Source organism: Taudactylus pleione, unplaced genomic scaffold, assembly GCF_031769625.1.
Source record: "Taudactylus pleione unplaced genomic scaffold, aTauple2 ptg001314l, whole genome shotgun sequence".
NCBI lineage: Eukaryota > Metazoa > Chordata > Amphibia > Anura > Myobatrachidae > Taudactylus > Taudactylus pleione.
The window spans coordinates 10,762,517-10,764,217 of record NW_028285714.1 but is presented as its reverse complement, the minus strand read 5'-3'; positions in this window follow the sequence as shown (position 1 = coordinate 10,764,217).

The window sequence follows — 1,701 nt, the reverse complement described above, 5'->3', positions numbered from 1 at the left end:
GTCAATCAACTCCCGGAAGCCACTTCCTGCTCGTAAGCCGTATGATCGACAGCATTTTGGATCACAAGGTCTCGTACGCACATGCACACAACTAACCGTACGCATGCATGGTTTGGAAACATCAGATGCGTACGACCGAGTGGCCACTTACGACCGACTCTGAATGAGGTCCATAATCTCTGTACGACTATGCGTGGTTTGGAAACATCAGATGCGTACGACCGAGTGGCCACTTACGACCGACTCTGAATGAGGTCCATAATCTCTGTACCACTAGTACAGAGTAAGCACAATAGAAATGTATCCTGAAGAGGTGCTGTGGCAGACCAGAGAAAGGAAATCCACTAAGGAGTACAGTATGTTCTGCAGCTAACACTGGAGAATGAGGATGTGCTGCTGACTTGAGGAGAAGGAGGATCTGTACTTGTACACTACTGTGCATACTGAGGGCCTGATTCAGAGCCGGACGTTCTGACCAGAGCGCTCACTCTGAATCAGGGCCGGGCTACCTAAAATTGGAGCGGCCTCTTGGACGCTCGCATAGCTGTGGGTTACCACCCACAGCTTATGCGAGCGTCCATGATGATGGTCGCGATGGTCAAGACCATCGCGACCATCAGGCTTGCGACGAGACCCTGTGGTAGGGTCTCATTGCCACAAGCCCTGGAGTGATTTTGGCTCTATCAGAGCCTAAATCACTCCCACTGACATCACTAGTGATGTCAGTGGGGCCGGACCCAGATGGTAGGCGTTCCCATAGGAACGCCTCCGTCTGGCAGCCACGCCCCTGGCACGACCACCAAAGGGGGCGTGCTGTCACTCACAATCGACAGCACGCCCCCTTTGGTGCGAGACCCCGAGCGACGGCTTCCCCGTCGCTCACCGTGTCTCGCGCATGCGCACTACGGAGCAGCCTCCGTCATGCGCATGCGCATTTGGTTACCATCGACCCACTTGCGAGTGTCCTGCGCTTGCGAGCTGGTCTGAATGAGACCCTGAGTACACAGGTAAAGGTATTCTGACACACTGCTGCACTAGGATATGACACTGTAAATTATACACAGGCAAAGGCACTTGAAATAACACACACAGGCAAAGGTATTCTGTAGCACTGCTGTACAAGGATATGGCACTTGTAAATAGCAAACAGGCTAAGGTGTTCTATCACACTGCTGCACAAGGATATGACACTTGTAATTAGTCACTAGGACTCAGTACACAGGAGATGTACAGAGCATATACTGGAAATACCACTGGGAAGAGTCTCTGGAAGGTTGCACGAGAAGCCTGGAACAAAGCAAACAGCAACCATCTGTGAATAACTCAATTAATCAGACAATTTCCTGTTCACCTAGAGTCCTGTTTATACCCCCAGGTAGCTGTCCATTGGATGAGCATGTTAGCTGAGAACTGACACAGCTACCACTGGATAAGGATCTATTAGGTGATTTAGCTAAGATGGCTGCACCCATGACCACCACCGCAGAAACTCCGATATGGAGAATTGCGTGGGAGTCACCTGGGCCCTTGGGAGAATTCTCATCAAGTCACCTACCACTGCCCCTGACGTCTCACTGCTCTCGCTAGTGAGGGGTAGCCGGCACTGTGGTAAGTAACAGCTGATCCCATGCAGAATCCTGCCAAAGTACTTCCTTTAAATCCAGAATTTTTTGAACACTAAATTCTTGATGTCCATCAACA